General features: G+C 43.5%; 1 protein-coding gene across 1 annotated transcript in view; it reads right to left on the bottom strand.

The window, feature by feature from the left end:
• Window positions 1-7,773, bottom strand: part of bach2b (BTB and CNC homology 1, basic leucine zipper transcription factor 2b) — an 84,620-nt gene extending 76,847 nt beyond the window's left edge. The window contains exon 1 of the mRNA XM_068577277.1: window positions 7,455-7,773. The gene's annotated coding sequence lies outside the window, so the exon portion shown is untranslated. The remainder of the gene's footprint in view (window positions 1-7,454) is intronic.
• Window positions 7,774-18,112: the final 10,339 nt, after the last annotated feature.

Consider the following 18,112-nt stretch of genomic DNA (forward strand, 5'->3'; position numbering starts at 1 on the left):
ACTTAGAGGCCGAGCCAGATACGTTCAGAAAGACAATGTACCGTCTGACATTCTTTTTTTTTAAAATAACGGACATATTTTGTAATACAGATGTGTCGAAGAAACTATCTTTTGTCATTGAGAAACAAAGGAAAGCTCCATAAAAATAAACATTGAATCTAAAATGGAAGCGATTTGGGAGCGATGCGTATTAGCTCATCGCTCTTGACGCTCTAAACTCCAGCTGCACTCGTTGGGGACCTTTTTGAACCCCGTCACGCGGCCCTCAGCGACAGAATTCAGACCTTTCGTCAGCTTAAGAGTGTAACTTTTAAACCAGAGCAAGCGAGTACGCACACCTTCAGTACGGACGGTTTCGTCAACCAAATTAAAGTGTGACAACTTTTGAATATAAAAAAAGTGCAGTTGGATTAAAAATTCCTGCTTGAGCGTCTGCAAAAATATCTCTCGTAATCAAATGTTAGCGGATAGTGTTAGCCACCGTATGGACCGCTCAGGCTCTACAGAGGAGTACGGGGTCTCTGCATCCAGTCCAGCATGTATTTAGATGAAAGGATTCCATTGGCTCTTAGATAGCATATGTACGTATATGTATATGCATGTGTGTCACAGCGGCTTACACAGCCAATCCTTCCTGCTGTCTGTCTGTTGTGATTATGAGTGTGAGCATGTTTTGTCTTGAGGCCCGAAATCTTATTTCCTCAGCATGTGACAGTGGTCGCACGCACACGGCGACGATTGAGGCAACATTTTTGTTACTGCAGTGTCAGCGAACAGAACGAAACGGTGTCACATAAGGATATGAGCTCAAACAGGGAGTGGGAGTGTGTGTGTGTGTGTCTATGTGTGTGTGTGTATGTGTGTGTGTGGGGGGCGGGGGGGGGCAAACATATCGAAACTAACTTTTTTCCCTTTAACGTCATTCACACGCAGATGTCTTTTATATTTAGAAAAAAAACTAATAACGGTTTTCTTTCAAATACTTTTGTGTTTGCAGGTGTGCGAGTTGTTTCAGTCTTTAGCGAGGACTTTAAGTAACTCTGAGGTAATCTATTACTTCACCACCGAGTGTCAGGCAGAATCTCTCTCACTGAAATTTGTTGAGTTTGGATGTCTACTTTACTATGCGTGTGTGTCTGTGTGTGTGTTTGTGTCTGTGTGTGTGTGTGTGTGTGAGTGAACTTTGATCTCCTTATGTAAGATTGTTGTGCAACTTTAAAATTCTGGTGTAACTGGTGAAGCATATTTAAGTTTTGAAGCGTGTATAGTTTCTACTTTTTTATTCTCACTTCTTTTTTTTATACTTCTATTTATTTTTTTTTAGCTTTTCTCTATGTGTACTGTATATGTTCTGCAACTCCTGATTTTCCATTGTGGGGATCATCATTTTATCTTATTTTATTACATTTACTTTGATGTCATCCTCCTCATCTGTGCCAATTTCTTGTTTTTGAAGTCTTAATAATAGCAAACATTGTTTTCAGTATTTTACTTTAAATATTTTAAACACATTTCTCTAAATTAAGTTTTGTTTTTCTTAGTTTTGTCGAGCTAGGTAGCATATCTCAAAAGAGCAACACTATTGGGTGGAAGTACATTTTGGTGACCACATTGTGTCATGCGACTTCTCCTAAATTCAGCCTGACATATTCCTGTTAAACTGCTTTCATCGATCGGGAAATCATATTTCCATACATCCATTGGTAATGTTGATGAACAGCGTCGTCCAGCTCGTCGCCTGCAGCGGTCAGACCCCAGTGCAGTCTACAACCCAACTCGTCTCGCCAACTGGAAGCAGAAACAACTGTATTTCCCCGACGTTAAACAAAACGTGATGTGCGTCTCATACACAGCACTGGAGCACATGCTAAAGTTGTGTTTTCTTCTTGTTTTTTTTATTAATATAGTGGCAATTTCTGTCAACTGACAGCAGATGACGAAGACCGGGGTAACTCGGGCCACATGAGTAGCTGTCCCTCAACTATGTTCCCTCTAGTTGAACCGTGATTGGTGCAAACCAAGCCTTTGTATCAGAAGCTCGCATTAAACAGACCTCTGCAATGTTCTTCAGTCCCTTGACAGTAGAAGTAGTAGTAGTAGTAATAGTAGTAGTAGTAGTAGTAGCAGTAGTGCTGCATTAATCCAATCGAAACTACTCATTACACCGCGCTAAATGTTTTCCCTGCGTTCGCCGAACACACGACTCATTCTCCTAAACGGCCTCAATGGCTACTGAACCTCTTTCCGCCCTTTTTTTTTTTTCTTCCAATGGTGTATTTCTCAAAGCCATTAAGGACCAGATGTGCGTTCTATTTTCGCTCACAGCGTTTCGCACAGTCACAAACCCCCCGGACAGGACCGCGGGACGGGCTACCAAAGGGGATCGACTCAAAGAGTTCAGAGGGCGAGATCTCCAAATAGGCTCGGCGCGGGACGACTTGCGTGTCTCGCTAATTTACCACGGGCAACACACACACACACACACACACACACACGTGAAAGAAGAAGAAAACACTCAACACTAAACAAAAGAAGCCTGTGGCGTTGGAGGTTTGTGATAGCTTCTTGGCAAGTGTCTCCGCTAAGCGACGAACAAACAAACAAACGGGCACTCGAAACGTCGCGGCCGCGGACCGACGACAGCCGGCTCTCGCCGGGGTAATGCAGTCTGAATCACACGGTGCCGGGTCGCACGTCGCCGCGGACGGCGGGAAGAAGACGATGTGACGGAGGAGAAGAAGGGATCACAAAAGAGAGAGAGAAAGAGAGAGAGAGAGAGAGAGAGAGAGAGAGGGAGGAAACAATAGCCCTTGGTGTAACGTGCAGCAGCATCTTAGATTTCTCCCAGCAGTGCTGTTCCATCGACGCCTCACACTGGCAGCAGCCCAGTCAAACATGCCTTTGTGCTGACGTGGGAGAGCTATGGGAACATGTTTTTTTTTTCTCTCTGTCTCTCTCTCTCTTTCTCTCTCTCTCTTCTGGCCAAGGCACTGACTTGGGATGTTTGAGCGGCGCTGGTGGGGGTTACTCAAATATCCTCCGTGATGCAAACGATCCTTTAATGATGCAGAGCTGGTGGGGAGGAAAAGCGACGGGGATTCGTTCATTTCTTTAAAAGGGAGACCGCTTTTTTTGTTGTTTTGTTTTCCATAACCGCACGCCCGCTACGATTCAGAAGAAAGCTACAAAAAAAAGCAGTGCTAGTTTGGGCACCTCGAGGGGCCGCCCCGCTGCCCGCGGAGCGATCCCTGCGTCCCATCCGGCTTCCAAATGCAATTTCATGAATCATTAAGCCATAAGTGCGCGGTTACTTTTGAACACAAGCGGCTTTTTTTTATTTCCGTCATCACCATTTCAATTAGCTTGATGGGAACATTAAAAAAAAACGTGATTACTACGGGTTCAGCAGAAAGCTGGAGGAGTTGCAGTGCTGGACAGTAGAGTTGAGAATGGAAAGCATGAAAGGGGGGCCGAGGGGTCTCACATGGAGGGGATCCTGTTGCCGTGTGGGATTACAGCTGCGGCTGGGAACCCTGAGGGACTCATTATGTCGAGATCCCCAAAACAGCTTCGCTCAGACTGGGACATGTTCCCAAGCTGAGCTCAACTTGTTATATAACAACAACACGATGACTTGTCTTTAAAAAAAAAAAAAGAAAAGAAAATTAAAAAAGAAGCACTTCGGCAGGGTCTCGCCTCATTGATTTTTGACTCATTTTGCAGTTGTGTGACAGAAGGTTACGATGAAGGAAGAGGAAGCTGAGCAATAACCTTCCAAAATGTGTTGTGCGAAGTTCATTTTGAATTTGTATTGTTCAAACGATGGATGTTCTTGCCAAATGGGGAACATGCCAAATGGGGTTCTAGCTCCATTTTGGACGTTAAAGTCATATTATTTCTGGGAAATCATAGGTTTTATCAACTTGGGAGGGGGCGTGAGGGAGGGGGGGGGTGTAGTTTGATAAAACACCTTCCAGTATTCCAGTATTTTAAGACTCATTGGGCTCATTTTAAGCCAAGAAAATGAACTTTAACAGCATTTTGACCGTCACTTCACAGAAAAACATACCTTTTCTAATGCTTTCTATGTCGATAATGAATGATAAACATACTGATAATGCATTATAATCTGCATAAAACACTATTTAATTATGCTTACAAGTACTCCATAATGCTTTATAACAATAACCGCGACATTATAAAACATTTGCTTATATCTTATAAGGTCAAGGTTTGTGTTTCTTCTTTTTACGCACATTATAATCTTTTTGTTAATAATGGATTATAATCACCTGTTAATATGTAACATCATGGGATTTCATGTCACTCAAAGTGGACATTTTTTGCTTTTTTGCTGCACGAACATGTTGACAAGCTTTAGTGTTTAATGAACACATGATTTGTGTCTAAAACGCGGGGTTTTCGCGCCTGTCTCTTTAAGACCCCGTAACCCTGACAAAGCACAGTGTGCTCTGATTGGTCAGCAATTTTTCAGATTTTTGCATTTGTGCTTTTGCCATTTTTATGGATTGAGTGTAGATTAATAACCACAAAAGACATATGGGAACTTTTAAAGGCGGCTTTCACACTAATGAAAACGGCAGAACTTCACGAGGGGGAATAAAAAATGTGATGCAACAACTGGGCAACAATTTATATAACTGTTTACTGACATTCAGTGAAAAAGGATCATATATTCTATGTGATATATATATCATATAATATATTTGTAAATGTATTCCTAAATAATTCAATTAGATGGAATTTCAATCAGGTGTAAACAGACTAACTGTAGCTTTGCCTGATGCATATACTGTAAAACAATGGCGGGAAAATGTTGGTACATGTTGATACTGATTCAATAACATATAATAATCACCTTGCCTAGATTGACGATAGTATTGCATTGTTGTGCAGTAATGCTGGAATATCATAAAAAGGAGTATTTCCAGAAGGTAAATAAATGGGAGGTGTAATTGGACAACAATGGAGAGGCGTTCTCTGGAAGAGGAATGCCTCCAAACAAAAGATGTTTTCTAAGATTCTGTCCAAATCAAAGGTTTTCCAGCAAAACACAAAACAAAAACAAGCAAATGTCTCCATTTTGCAGACTAAAAACATTCCACAGAAGCACTGACACGAATCATTGGCCTTTTAAACTCGTAATAATATACAAGAAAAAATGTATAAAACAACAACAATGATATTCTGTAAAGATCCTTCGGCCAAGGTCAAGGTGGTCGGACAAAGAACAAAGTGAATCCCGATGCAGAGAAATAAACATCCGCATATTTCAGATGGCAATCTGGAAGCAGAACAACAAACAAAGCGCCGACAGATACGATGAAGCGGCATTTTAAGCCCGACTGAGTCACTGAGAGGTTTACACATTTTTTTGGACCCCCTCCTCCTCCTATTCCTCCTCCTCCTCTATCTCCCCTCCTCCTCTCCCTTTACAATAAACGGGGGATTGCCACGCATGGGGAAAGACAGGCAGCGGGCTACTGTACAGAACAAAAGGCTCTCTCCGCTGCGTAAAAACTGCGCATGAGTGCCGCCTGCGCGCCACGCACGTGTTGTGAAAGCATGCGGGGCCACGGAACGACCGAACGTGTTGACATTTCAGCCCCCCTTTCTCCCCCCTGCCCCCCCCCCCCTCTCCCCCTCCCCATCCACATAACCCTGTTTATTTATTTATTTCTTAAATGCCAATATAACTACGACATCTTCTCCACCGTCCCTGCTCCACTCAGCGTGCGCGGACTCGCGCAGCGCCGCTGCGGCGATTAGAGAAATAACAGCGCGACGCATAACGGCCGCGGACGGAGGGTGATGCTGCGATCCCCTCCGCTCGGTGCCATCATCATCATCATCATCACCACCACCATCATCATTGCGTTGCATCAGCACAAACAGACAAAGAGGCTGCGATGCCGTGGATGTCACTAACCCCCACCCCTCCCGCAAAATGCTGTATCACCGCATTAAATGGCAGCATCACACTCCACTCCCTTATGATTTCGGGCGCACCTCGTCGCGCGCACGTGGCGATTAAACAATAGTATCCTGAAATACACACAATTTATTCCGCCTTTTTTTTTGGATATAAAAGGTAATTTTGGTGGGGTTTTTTTGTCCTGTGTGGACAAACGCTGCTCCTTTGTAATTCCACCAGAGTGGACTCAGCAAAGCCAAACGGCGGAAGCGTGCGTTCATTCTCATCAGAAACTTTGTCAAGAAAAATAAAACACACAAGTCGCGCTGATACCTTTAATGGTCCACGCGCGTCTAACTAGTTTGTTGAGGGATTCTTAACAAAAAAAACAGGTTTTATTGTCTTTATTTTCTTTTAAATGGAGTTGAGAGACCCTCTCATGATTCCCCAGCACACTGCGGGCTCCCATGCTACACTGACAGGGACTGACTAAGCCGCTGCTGCAGCGCATCCACATGACAATGCAGGTCCGCGCGTAAAGGCGCAGCTGTTTGGATGTACACAGTCACCACTTGATTTCAAAAAACAAAAACAGTCTTCTCTTATTTAGAGAGTAGATGGGAGAAACGCTCGCTCCCGTTTATTCAGATAGATGTTTTTTTTCTTCTACATAAGGGGTTAATGATAGTCAAAATATGGATTCTTAAACGACACCGTCGAGCGATTGAAACGATTCTATTGGCTGTCGGAGCAAACAAGGCTCGTCCTTACACAGCAAATATTTAGACGATTTTTTTTTTTCTCATGTGGAATAATGAGCAGGTGATTGCATCATTTAAGATTGGGGAAAAAGACGAAAAAGTGCAACGCATGCTTCTAATACTACCACCACCACCACCACCACCACTACTACTACTACTACTACAAATAATAACACGTATTCTAGTCAGCTGCAGATTACTTTGATGAATGTACATGCAGTGGCCGCGGCATGTGTTTAATGACGCTGCAAAGTGACAGACAGACACTTCTTTTATGGGAATATTGTTTTGCTTTTTGTGCTCTTAAAGCAGCGGGATCACCGCATCTACTTTGCACTAAAAAAAAAACAGAGGAAGAAAAAAAGAAAAGAGGGGAGCGCATTGACTGAAAGCACAACAGGATGTGGTACAGAGTTGTGTTTCACTCCTGAACCCGCGTTCACACCCCGACATGTATATATACACACACACACACACACACTCTTCCAATATTCGCCCCGCCGCCAAAAAAGCTTTCCAGAGGCATGCGGCTGTTGTTGTTGTTTTTCTTCTTCTTTTCTTCTGTGGACTACAAGTCCTACATCCCCCCCTCAGCACATATCTCAGTGGGCAGCACTCTCCCACCGCTGCGGCACTTATGCAAGTTTGCAACTCGCTTTACGAAAGCGTCAACAAAAGACTGAGATTGACAAACCGGGCATTCACACACACGCACACACATAACACAGCGAGATATAGAAGCGTGCACGACAGCTCACCTTTTACTTCCTATTCTGCTCGTATTCCAGCGCTTTCGTCCGTTTCCCACATAAGTTCTTTCACATGATGACTCGCTTTTGTCGCTTCCTCAAAGCCTCCCGGGCTGCAGATATATGGGTGACTTCTTCTAGTAAAAAAAAAAACACACACACACACGCACACACTCTGTGTGTGACTCCACGGGTCTGTTTGTTGCTGCTGTGTGGATACGACTGCGCGCGCGCACGCGCGTGTTTGTGTGCGTGCGTGTAAAAGTGTGCGTGTGTGATCCAGCGCGGCGTGCCGCTCCGTCTCCGCTGTTTGTTACACTCGACTGGAACGCCTACTCTCGGTCGCTACATTGTTGACATTCGGCCGCTGACGTCACTCCATCCCCTCATTCACAACATCGTCAGCGCGGCGCGGCTTTGCCGTTGGTCGCCGCGCGGGGCGCGCGCGTACTCCCCCGAACGTGCGCAGCCGAGGTTGGAGAATCGCACTAGGGGCTGCTCGCTCAAGTCCCTCCCCTCGCACTCGCTGGTTCGGCGGCCTGAAAGCCCCCACCGCGCTCCCTCCTCCTCCTCTTCCTCCTCCTCCTCCTCCCCCTCCTCCTCCTCCTCCTCCTGCTGCACAAACACACTCACAGCGGGAATATGGGAAAGATGACACAAGGCATTTTTCACAAGCTGAAGATGCAAATGTAAAGAATATTTAGTCCACTGTATATCCAAATATATATATAAATATATATATATATATATATATATATATATATATATATATTTACACATGCGTATATATGTATACTACTGTATATACACACATACGTATACATACCGTTTATTTATTTTACTTGTTTAGATTTTTTTCTCTTGTGTGTACTTTACCCTGTTTGCTGCTGTAATGCAATTTGTAATGTAATTTCCCCACAGCAGGACTAATAAAGGAATATCTAATTTAATACATATATAGTGTATGCACACACATATATACACATTTACATACACACCTATATAAATAGATATACATATATGTACACATATATATTCCTAATTTTTTTATACATGTAATTTTTTTCCTGTACATTATATTGCATGTCGTATGTATAATATTGTCTCATGGCTATTTGAGACAGATACAGGGTGACGAGCCCCCACATTTTGCTTCCTTGGGTTGTTGATTCAGCATGTTTGCAGTGAGCTGTTTCCTTTCTGTTTTCCCACAAGCACACCTTGGGAAGGATCACACAATTCAACTGTGCTCTGATTGGTCCACGCATGGATGCTTCATTAATCATGCAGATTGCCGCTGTGTGTGATGTCTTTCTGTTCATGAGTTTTGCTCGCTCTCTGGAGTTTACTCGCTGATGAAGAAATTAACTCGGAGTAATTTGGTTCAAGGGGAACTAAGCGCCCATTTTCAAAATTCATCCACGAGAGTCTTTTGGTCCAAGACATTCCAAACACATTAATCACCATGATGAACTCTTTCTCAAATTCCAAAACTAAAGTCACTGAGTATATCGGTGCATATTCTCTTTAGCTCATGTTCACAAACATTGCTTGAACTCTCCTTGGCCACAGAGGCAAACTATTGGAGATGGTGTTCCCATTTAACTATAACTTTATGAAGGGATTTCCAACAATTGACGCGTAGGCACGTGAATGCAGACTGGCCAATCACAGAGAAGCATCTGCCGGCTCTGACCACGTACAGAATTTCAATGATTGTAACAGGGAATAAAGGTTACAAAATATAGATAGTATTTCTTCAGGGAGTGCAGTTAGTGGCATGGTAGCTCTGACAGCTTAACAGAGTAGCAGTAAAGATGTACCAAAAGGTTTTATAGTGGCAAAATGCACGGCCAGATTGGATTTCGAAAGGACGTCGAGCAAAAAAAAAACATGTTCTTGTATTGATATAAATGCTGAATCCATTATAAACTATATAAAAAAAGTGCACATATTACTTTTAGCGAAAAAAGGGTATTAGTGAATGGCTCATTTCCAAGTTTTCTTAAGTGAAAACAGACCAAAGCAAACAAACAGACATGGAAATGCACGATGCTAAATTAGCGGAGCGAGGTGGTGGGAGGGAGGTAAGCCCGAGAGCGCCGCTCGACTTGAACAGCAGCCATGTGAGGGAGGCAGGCTTCTTTTCCTTTTCTTTTTTGTTCTGGAAGGAGCTCACATCCTATTTGGACAAGCGAACATTCGCTGGAGATGTTTTAATTTCTAATGTAAAAACCACCCCTGGGGAGTTTGCATGTAATTATGAATTATCACAGCGCAGCAGACGGCCCCTTCTTCGCAGCAGCCGTCACTTCTCGCAGGATGTTTCCATGAGTGGCATTCAAAGAGCAGCTCCCTGTGCTGCTGCATGCATTAAACTGGCGATTTGAGATGGTGCCGCTGAGGCTGCTGACATCAAAACAACCAACAGGCGTTTGTTAGTGGCGTGGAAAAAGCATCAAAGTGAGTGAGATTCAGGGGGGAGGAATACATTTGAAAAAAGACTGCACACTGTATGCAAAAGGAGGGTGATGATGCCATTTTGTGACGATGAGTAGGGGAACTTATGAAACGAATGTTAAAAAATATTTGAAAAATAAGTCTAAGCACTACATTATGATTGTATTCCTACCGTTAACACTATAATTATCTTTATGAAATCAGTCCCAATGACTTTGAACCTCATGTGTTTCATTTAACCTGCACTCTATCAGAGATGGCTGTAACATATTTTACACATCTGCCTGTATCTTAGAGCTCTTTTAAGCCAGTGCTTTCAAAATGTGATACAAACTAGTCATACATGCCAACTATTAAAAGGTGTAGCGGATATCTCTGCAACACAAACAGCACAGTGTGTGGGCTTCTTTGGCTCACAGATTACACTTCAATTCTGCTATATTTTCTCACTTATTGTTACAACTAAGCCTAACTCTTGTAGCAGTGAACTAGCTTACCTTACAGCTAAAAATTGTGTCTGCCAAAGGGCGACACTTCCTCACGTGAGGTGTCGGGCCCCGTGGCTAATCATTTTTGCTGTAACTCCGCACGGCCATGAGCGCTGATTCTCAACAAAAAAAAGTTTGATGTAACTTCACTGCCATTTCTGGGGTTCTGGGCATCTTTTTAGTAGCTTTTCAGCACATGAATATCAATCCCTTTTTGTTTCTTGTCCAACTCCTTAGGCGCAACACACACAAAAAGAAAAACTACTTATGCCCTCACTGTTCGTGTAATAACAGGCAATAGACTTGCGTACATCTGCACAATACCCATTCTATTTGTCACGATACTGACGCTCATTAGGACACACAGCTTTAATCGCTAATCATTCCCTAGCTAACGTATGTGGACCGAAAAATAGCGTGAAAATGCTATTTAATTACTTTATTTATAATTTTTTTTACAAATATCTCAAATGGTTTTTATACTCTTCTAAATATTGAAAATCTGTAAAATAGCTGCACTATCCTCATAGTTTAAATTTCCTTTCACAAAATTGCAGGATATTTCAAATTTGAGTTGTTACTCTCAACATTCTGCTCCTCCACAAGCTCTACCACCGTGTTTTATAACAGACAGGGGGCTTAAGCCAAATGGTACTTTTTATGCACAAAATCAGCTTACCTCGAAGAACTCAGATGACGGCCACAGATTTCATTGCAGCCTGCACATGCTTCCGCTCGAAATGAATGCATTACCGATAATTTAAAAGTTCAATGTGACAGAAGGCGCCCTGAGATGAGGAGCTAAATGCTAAATAAGAAGTACAGCTCTGAAAAAGAGAATTGCAATCTGTCTGGAAACCAGATTTTTTTTGGGGGTCCAGAGAAACCGTTTTGACAATCCAGCAGCTAATCCCCTAGATTAGTGAAAGGTATTCATATTCATCCCCGCAGAAACCTCCGAGACATCTGAGGTTTATTTTTTAAATCGGGAACCTAAAGTGGAGCTGAGCAAAAGCTGGGCCGGGGGGGGCTGGTAAGCACCCGGGAGCGGACCCCGTGTCTAAAGGGGCTGGGAGACGAGCCTCGACTGCTTTTGTCTCGGTGCGGTGCATTCAGTCAACATAGCTCATGCTCCTGATGCACTTAAATGCATGAGGAGAATTTAATTAAAGAGTATGGAGTCCCTGAACACACACACACACACACACACACATGCATAGACACACAGTAAGCAGTGGCATTCCTGCACTTGATGACCTCTCCTCCGAGGCCTTTTCAAGAAAGTCTGCTGACTGAAGTTGGGTGGCAGAAACGTGGAGGGGGAGGTGAAAGAGTCCACAGTTTGATGGTATTGGCCTCGCCTTCCCGCCCGGTGTCCGTACTGTGGACAAACACTGCGTTCTTATGTCAGGAAGTCCAATTAGACTTAATAAAAGCAGCATGTGAGACGCTTGCCATTCCTCCATGACCAGAAAGAGGAAGCGCCACGTGGAGAGGAAGCTATGGAGGATACTCCGAAAACCCGTCAGCTTTTGGGACGAGGCAACGCACACAATTGTGCAACATTAGTGGAATGTTCATTTGCTGGACAGTTGTCAGAAGAAAAATGTTTCACCAAGAGGCAATCGATGACAGCCAGGCGCAGGTGCAGCTTGAGCCGAAGTACTGTGTCCAACACGGTAAGTAACTGTGACGCTATTTGTTGCAAATCCAAGTGTTTTTACCACTTCTCCTACTGCATGATGAACCCCTTTATACAGTTGATAGGAGTTTCTTTCTATTCATACCTTAAAAAATCAAGTAAAGGAACTTGTTACAGGCAATTAAAGTTGAATATGTTGTACCAACACATATTTATTTGGTGTCGTATACTTACACTTGAGTTTAAGTAACTAAAAATAATGAGTAAGGAGTACTTAAAACTTTACTCAAGATGTACTTTTGACTAGTATAGCCTACTTCAAATTACTATTTCAAGCAACTAAATTATTTCAAGTGAAATATACTTTGTGTGTATTCCAAACAATACAATAGGGCTGTGCAGTATACCGGTCCAACCGGTCTATACTGCATGAATTTTTCATATACCGTCGTGGTGCATAATCGTAATGACTGTTGTTGCTCTTTGGCAGACAGCAAAATGTAATGTTCATAGCTCACAGGGGAAGGTGCAGCCGTCTGATCTACTTTGTATCAGGGTTATACCTTTAGTCATGGTTTAACTTTAGTCCTGGTTAAAACTTTATAACACCAATTAATAACCCACAACTAACGCTCTTTAACAACACAAAACACCACGACACAACAGTTTGTCACATAAACAATTTGTAACACTGATAATTGTACATCTATAAAATTGCACCGCCAAACTGCATGCCGGGTACACGTTACTTTACCGTTGCTGTAGCCTCTTGCAAACCTTCAACACAGTTCTTTAGGGAAACAGTTGTTGGCTTTACAAACAGTAAATATGTCTCTTTACACGCACTGCACATTTCAACACAACCTTGTGTAATGTCGCTTCTGCAGAAAGCTCGGTCATGCAGAGTTCACTTGTAACTCAGACTTTCCCGGTGCTCGCTCTACGACCAAAAAGGTATTCGTCAGCTTCCATTATGCGACAATTGAATACATTTTCTGGTGACTTGGGGGATGAGTTGTTGTAAGAAACACTAAAGATTTTACACACAGTTATTGTTGTTTGCTTGATAACTTACCTTCTAAATCAACTAAACCCACCGTGTCCTGAGCGTGCATGGACTGAATGTTGGCTTCTGCACACGCTCAGACCCCGGCTGTTATTTGTTACTTTAGTGTATCAAGTTAGCTTTAATCAAAACAACTAGTAAATTGGTTATTTTTGACCTGCAAGTAACTGTTACTTAAGTAAGAAGCAATATTTTTTAAAGTAGACTGAAGTTAACTCATTTAATGTAAGTCTGGACCACTATTACATTTTACAGTGTACCGGGAAGTTGCGTGTAAAATAGATCAACATTAACTTCTGGTTTCACACAGGACGCTAACGGTCTGCTGGGTGATAATCCCCCCACCTAATCCAAACTCTTTCCTGGGTTATGTGGGTTATCTATACAGTATATACAAATTCCAGTGCATTACTTCTGTAAAGCAGAGCTACCGGTAGTGTATGAGATCAGCCTGTGCAGACTTGCGACTCCTGGAAGCACTACTGGCGACGCAGTTGAGTGACAACGTCAGGTTAATCACACAGCGCTATTTAGGAGGGATTGGATGAAGCATGATCTCATTTGTGCACAGACACACAAAAAAACACAACAACTGGAAGCTGAATTCAGCGTCTTGTTTGCACAGAGACGGCTCGGTATTGAAATCCCCCATGAGAGCCATTTGCAACACATTGTGGAACTACAATGTGCGGGAGGGTTTTGAGTGATTATTTTTTTCTTTACTTAACAATTTGGGGATTTCACGAGGCTCGTCATTCAACAGGCAACAGTCTTTGTATCCAGTGCCGTTCAGTAAATTTGCTCCGCGAGCAAAACAGGCACATGTATAATCCTGCATCTTCTCAAAGCGGTGACTCATAGGGTAAGCGTTTCCAAGGGAGGAAAAAAAAAAGAAAAAGAAGCCCTGCTCAAAACAAGATGCACGTCGGTCAAAGAGTCATCACTTCGAGAGTGAGGATGACTCACTTCCAAGTGATTCATCACTGTTTTGCGGCCATGCAGATAGAATCTCGCCAGCCAGAAGAGGACTCTCCACGAATTGTGCTGGCTAAGGGGGAACGGCAAGTCCAGGCAGAGGCACACAAGACGTATATGCAACGCTGTTGTCAGCCAGCGAGCCGGCATGTGACCCCCGAGCCAAAATACCTTGGATTACATCAATTACCGCGAGTTCGACAGTGCCTCTGGGAGCAATCTAACCGCCATTCATAACAGCGGCTGCCGCAGACCGACCTATCAGACTCAGTTTCCTCGTTCCTCGGAGACAAAAAATAAAACATACAAATGCACACACACGTGAACACACACACACACACACAGACATTCCAGTACACGTTTAACCTCTTGAACTCAGATTCATCAAGTGTCTGTATATAGGATGCATGTTTTGGAAACATGAATTTTCAGATTTTTCTCTTCCAAAAAAAGCATTCACCACATCATTTCTCGTGCGCTCATCTTACGTGTCGGCAATTGTATGCATTCAACATCCAACAGTTTTTCGATGCCCTGATGAGGCTACATGCAATAAATAATGCAGTTGTTTTGAGAGGAGATTCTGCACATTGCAACTGTTGTGAAGTCTCTTCACAGCGTTTGTGTGAAGAGAAAAGTCATTTTAAAATGTTATTGTTTAATCACAGTGCAGTAAATATACGTGCAAAAGGAATGTGCATTCTAAATCTTACACACTCTCTTTCTGGCTTTTATATTTTACGTTTTTACACAGAAAGATCTCCATGTTTTTTTTTTCATTGAATGATCATCTCCATGGAATTCATCCTGACGTGTTTGTTATCTTTGCAAATAAAAAAATCAAGTTGGGTAGGTCTGAACACAGTTCAACGGAGTTTTTATTGTCTGACTCATTGTTGGGTGTAGGACAAAACATAATCATTCACTACAGCTTTATTCACTACATGTTTTATGCATTGTTTTAGACTTTTGGCATCCTTGGACACTCTCCAAATTTATGTACTATTTCAAAACGCTTGAGTGCAACGCAGACTGTACATTGCAACAATGAACTCACAGAGCCAGAGAGGGTTAACAGACAGAAACTATTGGAATGCTGCCGGAAAGCCCACCACCCAGTCTGTGTGTGTGTGCACGTGTGTGCGTGTGTGTGTGTGTTCTCTGAGGAACTACTGTTTGGCTGGCTGAGTGGAAAGAACCGTGGGGTCAATCCCTGCCTCCGGCTCGCCACTGGTTCCATCCAGCAGACCGGGCTGGTTTGCAGAGATGATAAAAGGTAAAAAAAAAGTCTGAACCTCCACGGATGACAACAGGCTGTCATCGCTGTGTTTTAGGCCAGCGTGCACGGCGTCACGCATGTTGAACATGGGCGGCGGAGTTGGGGCCGAAGTCCAGAGTTCACATCTTTTGTGCCAGTTCCTCGGCACATAAGCAAAACGGCCGTCATAGTTTTTAGGTATGTTCATTTTACAAACCAGAAGTTGCTTACCCTCTGTGAGTCTGAGCTCACGGTTTGACCCTTGAGGGGGCGGAGGGCTGGGGGCCTGAGCGGATCCGAACAAACGGAAAAGATCATCTGAAAAGGTGGAGATTAATGTCAAGCTGCAAGTGTTTTCCGAGAGGCTGGCTGTCGACAGCCCGTATCTGTGCTCTCACCACGCCCGTTGAATCCGGCTCATGCACATCCTGCAAATACCACAGAGTTTGGTATCACAACTGACGAACAAGTGACAGCGCAAAAGAACTAAAGCACTGCAGATAGCTTGGGTTTTACTTGTCTCTGCATTTTGGCCGGCGTCATCTTGCTTTTTTTTTTAGCCATTGCGATCTTGGATTTAGGCTGTACCCATCTTTCTTTCTTTCTTTCTTTGCAAACAGCAGACTTAAGTGACCATTTTTTTTGGACCGTGGCAGAAAGGCACCGCTGTAGCGGCCTGCCAATCACGAGGTAGCCACGCCCGAAAGCATACCCTGCTATATCATCTATTTGACTCCAAATGGACTGTAATTTATGAAATGAACGTCATGCTGTGTTTGAAGAAGACTTGAAACCAAAGATTAAGAGCATAAACTCATGCTTTCAATGTTAGACTTTCTATACAATCCGACTTCTTTATATAATCAGAGGAGTCGTCCCCTGTTGGCCATGTGGGGGAATGCAGGTTTAAGGCCCAGAGACTAATACATGTTATCAGCAGCATTGAAGCTATATTACGTTTAAGTGAAATACTTGTTTTTTTTTCAGCAAAAGGAAATATGGCAATGGAAAAAAATGCATTGTTTCCTAATTCCTTTAAACCTATGAATAAATGTAACATATAAAGACATGATATCTAGCGGTCTCACCACCCAATCTACCGCAGCACCGCCGTGGTCGGGTGTGCAGTCAGTAAATTTAGACGTGTGTCTGACCGCTCAGTCCGGTAAACAGAGGCTTACGGTCTGCCAACCTCAGGCTGCTGTTTACATGGGAAGTGGACCTGGATCTAACTAAGCCGCTTGTCCCGAAGTCTAAACAGGTGAAATCCTTTAAGTCGGCCCAATCATATGGGCGACAGTTCCCTGTCTGTCACCACTCTCCGGCTCAGGGCCGAGCAGTCGAGCCGAGTAAACAAAACGGGAGTGGATCGGGTGCGAGGGGGTGAGTCATCAGTTGTGCGCTCTGCGTGCCTCAGTCTGCTGAACATCCGCTCCCCCGAAGGCCCTTCGTCACCGCAGGCATACTTCAGCAATTACCTTCTCGCCCACACGCTGTCAGTCACATGGGCCGTAATAACAGGCTGTCGCGCTGTCCCACTCCAAAACACCGGCACTCTCCAGCTCTCTCTCTTTCTACACACACACACACACACACACACACGCATTGACTGTGCATCCTGAAAATGATTACATGGGCTGAACCCGGCGCTATTAGATTTTATTAGATTTAACAGATTTTTACAGAGGCTGCATCCTTAACTGCTGACAAGGAGATTTTTATTTTTATTTTTTCATTTTCCCATTGAAAAAAAAGAAATCCAATTAATTATTGAAAGCAACACACATGTACATAAATAAAAAAAAAAGATTAAATGATGAATATGAATTGCTTCCCACAGAGAAAGATCGCCGACTCTGCAGACGGACACAGTTAGCGACTCGCCAGTGGACATAGTGGAGCTTTTAGCAGCTAAAAGGGAGAGCAAATATTGGACTTTCAACGTGTGCACATAAACATGACTCCAAATGAACGCTGATGTCGCTCCGGGTCTGCTTGGACTTGTCAACGGGCAAATGTTTGCTCACACGTGTAGAATGGCGATATACACTGCATGGCCCCCCCCAAAAAAAAGTGTCAACCTGGATGTAACTCCTGCTGCCGACTGCACCAGCCTGTGGGGGCAGCGCTGTGATCTGGGGTTGCTGCAGTTGCTCAGGTCTGGGTTCAGCAACGACCAGGTTCAGCAACGACCAGGTTATTCCATCAATGGATTTTTTTTTTTCTTCCGTGATGGCACGGACATGTTCCAAGATGACAACGCCAGGGTTCACGGGGCTTGAATTGTGAAAGAGTGGTTGAGGGAGCATGAGACATGGAGTCCAGACCTTAACCCCATTGAGGATCGCTGGGATGTGCTGGAGAAGGCTTTGCGCAGCACTCAGACTCTACCATCATCTAGACAAGATCTTGGTGAGAAATTGATGCAACAGTGGATGGAAATAAATCTTGTGACGTTACAGAAGCTCATGGAAACAATGCCACAGCGAACGCGAGCCGTAAACAAAGCTGAAGGCGGTCCAACGAAAGGCAGCGTATATTATGTCAATGTTGGGCTGATGGCTTGTTGCACTGCCCTCCAGTGGCCAAAAAGAGAATATGCAAATAACGGAGATCCTGGATTTAAGCGGCACATTTGACTATGAAGCGAGACAGTAGGTTTAATAATAAACAACGGCAAACATCTCTTGAGGATGAAGAGTAAAGCAACGTATCCTGGTGCAGCGGTTTGTGCGATATCACGAGATGTTTTAGGTACAGTCTCCTATGAATGTTAAC

This window comes from Clinocottus analis, unplaced genomic scaffold (genome assembly GCF_023055335.1).
Source record: "Clinocottus analis isolate CAN_PGR_092001 unplaced genomic scaffold, fCliAna1.0.p SCAF_15, whole genome shotgun sequence".
In the NCBI taxonomy this organism is placed as follows: Eukaryota; Metazoa; Chordata; class Actinopteri; order Perciformes; family Cottidae; genus Clinocottus; species Clinocottus analis.